The sequence below is a fragment of the Entelurus aequoreus genome, linkage group LG14, assembly GCF_033978785.1.
Source record: "Entelurus aequoreus isolate RoL-2023_Sb linkage group LG14, RoL_Eaeq_v1.1, whole genome shotgun sequence".
NCBI classification, from domain to species: domain Eukaryota; kingdom Metazoa; phylum Chordata; class Actinopteri; order Syngnathiformes; family Syngnathidae; genus Entelurus; species Entelurus aequoreus.
This window is the reverse complement of record NC_084744.1, coordinates 590,533-596,884: the sequence shown is the minus strand read 5'-3', so window position 1 is coordinate 596,884 and position 6,352 is coordinate 590,533. Positions and strand designations below refer to the sequence as shown.

The 6,352-nt window shown below is 40.0% G+C and overlaps 1 pseudogene; it reads right to left on the bottom strand.

Moving 5' to 3' along the window:
• Positions 1 to 1,004: 1,004 nt before the first annotated feature.
• The window catches only part of LOC133665250 (BRCA1-associated RING domain protein 1-like), a 42,700-nt pseudogene continuing 37,352 nt past the window's right edge, over positions 1,005 to 6,352 (bottom strand).

The window sequence follows — 6,352 nt, the reverse complement described above, 5'->3', positions numbered from 1 at the left end:
GTGGGGTTGTCTCTTGTGATGACTCTGGGGGAAGTGGGATTGTCTCTTGTGATGACTCTGGGGGGGAAGTGGGGTTGTCTCTTGTGATGACTCTGGGGGAAGTGGGATTGTCTCTTGTGATGACTCTGGGGGGGAAGTGGGATTGTCTCTTGTGATGACTCTGGGGGGGAAGTAGGATTGTCTCAAAACAGAGGAATTGGTGTTTGCATTAAAACAAAGACTAGAATTGAAGTTGAACAAAAAAAGAGTAAGTACAAAGAATAAAAAATAGCAGAGCTCTGAGAGAAAGAACTAGACTGTCTAAAATGGTCGCCCGTCTCTCCTGCTTTGTCCACCACAGTTGCCTCACCTTAGCAAGAACCGAATCTAAAAGCTAACAAAACTTGCGTATTTCTCTCTCTCCAGGCTGGTACTTTATGATGATAATAATAATAATAATAATAATAATATTAACAATATGATAACAATAACAGTAATAACAATATACATGTGTGAGAGTGCATGACTAAGAAAACCAGGTGAGCTCATCATTTGTCTCTTTGAGCAGAACCAAGGCAGAAGTAGTGATTTATAAATGACACATGAAGTAAGTGTCTATATTAGTTATATTAGCCTACTATCAAAATGACTTTAAAAGTCTTATATAAGTGTTATAATGAAGACAACACATGATGTCAGTCATGTAGGGTAGATCTCCTCTAGGTGTCAGTCATGTAGGGTAGATCTCTAGGTGTCAGTCATGTAGGGTAGATCTCCTCTAGGTGTAAGTCATGTAGGGTAGATCTCCTCTAGGTGTCAGTCATGTAGGGTAGATCTCCTCTAGGTGTCAGTCATGTAGGGTAGATCTCCTCTAGGTGTCAGTCATGTAGGGTAGATCAACTCTAGGTGTCAGTCATGTAGGGGTAGATCAACTCTAGGTGTCAGTCATGTAGGGTAGATCTCCTCTAGGTGTCAGTCATGTAGGGTAGATCTCCTCTAGGTGTCAGTCATGTAGGGTAGATCTCCTCTAGGTGTAAGTCATGTAGGGTAGATCTCCTCTAGGAAGGGACTATGCATATCTGAGGAGAAGAACAAGAAAGGCTAATAAAATACACACTGGAAGTGGAAGTGGCTTCCATGATTTAATAATTGTGTTTCAAAATAAAAGACAACTAGAGTGATTGAAGGTCGGGCACAGGAAGTAGTTGGAAGGCTGCGATACAGTCGATGATCCAGGAGGAAGGAGCCGACCACACTTTGCCACGTCGGAGCACATTGACCTTGTGCTGGCCCTGAGGGTCAAAGATGATGTACTGAGTACAGAGGGCCTGGTCAGACCCTGGCATGGCGTGGTAAGCTGCACAGTCCAGGGTTTGAGTCACGTCACTGTCAGCTTTGGGCTGCCGACTCAGAAGTTGACCGCCGGCCTCCCGCAGCAGCTTGGCCAGATCTTCCTTGCGGAGAGACTTGAAGGAGCCCAGGAGGAAGAAGAAACAACCATCGAAGAGCGGGGGGAGCTAGAAGAACACCAGACATGTCTTGAGTTTGGTAGGTTCTTTCAAGGCTTTAGGAACAATTGTTACTTTCATGTCTTAAGTTTGGTAGGTTCTTTCAAGACTTTAGGAAAAGTTGTTACATTGATGTCTTAAGTTTGGTAGGTTCTTTCAAGACTAGGAAAAGTTGTTACTTTGATGTGTTAAGTTTGGTAGGTTCTTTCAAGACTTTAGGAAAAGTTGTTACTTTGATGTGTTAAGTTTGGTAGGTTCTTTCAAGGCTTTATGAAAAGTTGTTACTTTGATGTCTTAAGTTTGGTAGGTTCTTTCAAGACTTTAGGAAAAGTTGTTACTTTGATGTCTGTAAGTTTGGTAGGTTCTTTCAAGGCTTTATGAAAGTAAAGTTCTTTGATGTCTTAAGTTTGGTAGGTTCTTTCAAGACTAGGAAAAGTTGTTACTTTGATGTGTTAAGTTTGGTAGGTTCTTTCAAGGCTTTATGAAAAGTTGTTACTTTGATGTCTTAAGTTTGGTAGGTTCTTTCAAGACTTTAGGAAAAGTTGTTACTTTGATGTCTGTAAGTTTGGTAGGTTCTTTCAAGGCTTTATGAAAAGTTGTTACTTTGATGTCTTAAGTTTGGTAGGTTCTTTCAAGGCTTTATGAAAAGTTGTTACATTGATGTGTTAAGTTTGGTAGGTTCTTTCAAGACTTTAAGAAAAGTTGTTACTTTGCAGATGAAGTTTGTTTTTAGCAGCAAGGTGCTGTCAGTAGGATGGAAGTACAAACAGACTTAGGGTTAATATTAGCACAACAACCTGCAAATAAAGACCTTGTTTACATTAATAGAACTACTAAACAATGGAAGTCTCTTTTGCATATCAAGACAATAAATATTATCTCTTTTGTTAGCTTTGTTGGATTGACCAAGCAGATATGTCAGATAATCAATATGTCACCTCCTATGGCCAACTAGTCAACTCAATAGTGCGGTGGGCTACATTCCTAGTCAACTCAATAGTGTGGTGGGCTACATTCCTAGTCAACTCAATAGTGTGCTGGCCTACATTCCTAGTCAACTCAATAGTGTGCTGGGCTACATTCCTAGTCAACTCAATAGTGTGCTGGGCTACATTCCTAGTCAACTCAATAGTGTGCTGGGCTACATTCCTAGTCAACTCAATAGTGTGCTGGGCTACATTCCTAGTCAACTCAATAGTGTGCTGGGCTACATTCCTAGTCAACTCAATAGTGTGGTGGGCTACATTCCTAGTCAACTCAATAGTGTGGTGGGCTACATTCCTAGTCAACTCAATAGTGTGCTGGGCTACATTCCTAGTCAACTCAATAGTGTGCTGGGCTACATTCCTAGTCAAATCAATAGTGTGCTGGGCTAAATTCCTAGTCAACTCAATAGTGTGGTGGGCTACATTCCTAGTCAAACTCAATAGTTGTGCTGGGCTACATTCCTAGTCAACTCAATAGTGTGCTGGGCTACATTCCTAGTCAACTCAATAGTGTGCTGGCTACATTCCTAGTCAACTCAATAGTGTGCTGGGCTACATTCCTAGTCAACTCAATAGTGTGCTGGGCTACATTCCTAGTCAACTCAATAGTGTGCTGGGCTACATTCCTAGTCAACTCAATAGTGTGCTGGGCTACATTCCTAGTCAACTCAATAGTGTGGTGGGCTACATTCCTAGTCAACTCAATAGTGTGCTGGGCTACATTCCTAGTCAACTCAATTTGGTTTACAAAAACACAGGATAAGTTGTAAAATTCCTTTGTGCTGGCACATACTTGAATTTTACAACTTATCCTGTGTTTTTGTAAACCAAATTGAGTATATATATATATATATATATATATATATATATATATATATATATATATATATATATATATATATATATATATATATATATAGATAGATAGTATTCACATGTGAATACTATAAATACAGTCTATTATACAGCATTATTCACATGTGAGTAATATAAATACATGATATTACTATGTTGTTGTTCCCAGGAAGACTGTGCAGTTTTTAAAGGACCTTCTGAGTCAAAGATCATCTCTGTGGCAGCACTCTCGTGTTTTTAAAGGACAACTGCACTTTTTTTGAATGTTGCCTATCATTCACAATCCTTTTATATAAGACAAGAACACACGTTTTTCTTTTTCCATGCATTCTAAGTCGTAAAATATGGCAAGTACGAGGTGGCTAACAATACAGCTAAAGGGAGTACATTACTCTGCTCATAAGTACTCTAAAAAAGGTCAAAAAGCGACAACAATTCTCCATTTACGTGTGGTGATCTGAATATTAACAAGTATTAGCAATATTGTTATTATAAGTGCTAACACAGACAAACTATTTTTAGTAAAGTCGTGATCACAGAGAGCTAACTAGCTTATGTTGCTATATTGACATACTGAGCTGCTGCATGGCCTCTGAGTTGGTGAAAGTTAATTGTAGATCATGTCTCTCACCTGGATAGTAGAAGGTTGTGGACATAATCCCACAAGTTGGTCAACTTTGACATCCAACTTAGACCCAGAGATGGCCAGAAAGACACAAAACACACTTTTGTGTGGAAATGTTCCAGTGAGTGTTTTATTTTATTATGGTTACTTTGTAAGGTTAGCACCTAGCAATGCTGCGGATGCTATAGTGTCACAATGAAGCTACATCCCTTTAGCACTCGGCTTCTAAAACTTATTGCTCATCCTCTTTGTATTTCCAAAATGGTGTACACTACTGAATTGGGGTCTTATGGCCGCTTGTGTGGACACTTATACTGCCATCTGGTGGTGTCAGAAGAGTATAACATGCAATGGAATTTGGGGGGAAAAAAGTGTAAAAATAAGATTTAGCATGTCACTAAACATGAAGTACATGTTTGTTACTTACGGACTAAGTACATCATATCAAAAGATGATTCTTAGTTTTTATTCTAATTAGGGTCCAATAAGCCCAAATAGCAAAGAGAACTAAAAAAAAGCATGTAAACAAACAGCTTGGCCTTAAGAGGTTAAGGGGTGCTTCAGTGATAGTCACTGCTAGTTCCTCTATGCCACACAAGCACTCTAGTTGAAAAGCAGCTGAGATAGGCAACCCGGAAAAGGGACAAGCGGCAGAAAATGGATGGATAGTTGAAAAGCCCTGCTCCAGTGACACTGGCTGCCCGACTGTTTAGTTTGTGTCGGACATTTTCTCCTAACATTGCCTTCTTATTCTGCTAACTTGTGCTTTGTGTGTGGAAGAGAGAGTTAGTTTCCAGGCCATGAAGACACATTCTTATTCTGCTAACTTGTGTTTTGTGTGTGGAAGAGAGAGTTAGTTTCCAGGCCATGAAGACACATTCTTATTCTGCTAACTTGTGCTGTGTGTGTGGAAGAGAGAGTTAGTTTCCAGGCCATGAAGACACATTCTTATTCTGCTAACTTGTGTTGTGTGTGTGGAAGAGAGAGTTAGTTTCCAGGCCATGAAGACACATTCTTATTCTGCTAACTTGTGTTGTGTGTGTGGAAGAGAGAGTTAGTTTCCAGGCCATGAAGACACATTCTTATTCTGCTAACTTGTGCTTTGTGTGTGGAAGAGAGAGTTAGTTTCCAGGCCATGAAGACACATTCTTATTCTGCTAACTTGTGTTTTGTGTGTGGAAGAGAGAGTTAGTTTCCAGGCCATGAAGACACATTCTTATTCTGCTAACTTGTGTTTTGTGTGTGGAAGAGAGAGTTAGTTTCCAGGCCATGAAGACACATTCTTATTCTGCTAACTTGTGTTTTGTGTGTGGAAGAGAGAGCTAGTTTCCAGGCCATGAAGACACATTCTTATTCTGCTAACTTGTGTTTTGTGTGTGGAAGAGAGAGCTAGTTTCCAGGCCATGAAGACACATTCTTACTCTGCTAACTTGTGTTTTGTGTGTGGAAGAGAGAGTTAGTTTCCAGGCCATGAAGACACATTCTTATTCTGCTAACTTGTGTTTTGTGTGTGGAAGAGAGAGTTAGTTTCCAGGCCATGAAGACACATTCTTACTCTGCTAACTTGTGTGTTGTGTGTGGAAGAGAGAGTTAGTTTCCAGGCCATGAAGACACATTCTTATTCTGCTAACTTGTGTTTTGTGTGTGGAAGAGAGAGTTAGTTTCCAGGCCATGAAGACACATTCTTATTCTGCTAACTTGTGCTTTGTGTGTGGAAGAGAGAGTTAGTTTCCAAGCCATGAAGACACATTCTTATTCTGCTAACTTGTGTTTTGTGTGTGGAAGAGAGAGTTAGTTTCCAGGCCATGAAGACACATTCTTATTCTGCTAACTTGTGTGTTGTGTGTGGAAGAGAGAGTTAGTTTCCAGGCCATGAAGACACATTCTTACTCTGCTAACTTGTGTTTTGTGTGTGGAAGAGAGAGTTAGTTTCCAGGCCATGAAGACACATTCTTATTCTGCTAACTTGTGCTTTGTGTGTGGAAGAGAGAGTTAGTTTCCAGGCCATGAAGACACATTCTTATTCTGCTAACTTGTGCTTTGTGTGTGGAAGAGAGAGTTAGTTTCCAGGCCATGAAGACACATTCTTACTCTGCTAACTTGTGTTTTGTGTGTGGAAGAGAGTTAGTTTCCAGGCCATGAAGACACATTTTTATTCTGCTAACTTGTGTTTTGTGTGTGGAAGAGAGAGTTAGTTTCCAGGCCATGAAGACACATTCTTATTCTGCTAACTTGTGTTTTGTGTGTGGAAGAGAGAGTTAGTTTCCAGGCCATGAAGACACATTCTTATTCTGCTAACTTGTGTTTTGTGTGTGGAAGAGAGAGTTAGTTTCCAGGCCATGAAGACACATTCTTATTCTGCTAACTTGTGTTTTGTGTGTGGAAGAGAGAGTTAGTTT